Here is a 431-nt window from a genome sequence, read left to right as displayed (position 1 = left end):
TATAAAATAAATAAATAAATGTGCCCTTTTAAAGCCTAGCCAGGCACATGGGCCCGGTTTCCCGGTTCCAATGGCGTATGTGTTCCCCAGCTGGACGGGACGCCAGTCCATCGCAGCGTTACTCATTTTTGCCAATGTGTCATCTCTTCGCCATATAGCGAAGAGATGACACAATATCTATTTTGTCTTTTATACATCCAACCACATGCTTTCACATACCAACTCTCTCACCTATATATATATATATAAATATAAATATAAATATAAATGTAAATATAAATATAAATATATATATATATATATACATAGAGTGGTGAATAAATCGATATATCGAATTTGAAGTCTCTGTCTCTTTTGAATATGAAAATTTAAAAGTTTAAAAACCTTATGATATAAATATAAACTGTGAGAACGAGCCTTAAGGAATCTAA

Source organism: Octopus bimaculoides, chromosome 9 (assembly GCF_001194135.2).
Source record: "Octopus bimaculoides isolate UCB-OBI-ISO-001 chromosome 9, ASM119413v2, whole genome shotgun sequence".
Lineage (NCBI taxonomy): Eukaryota > Metazoa > Mollusca > Cephalopoda > Octopoda > Octopodidae > Octopus > Octopus bimaculoides.
Note: the sequence above shows the minus strand (reverse complement) of the source record.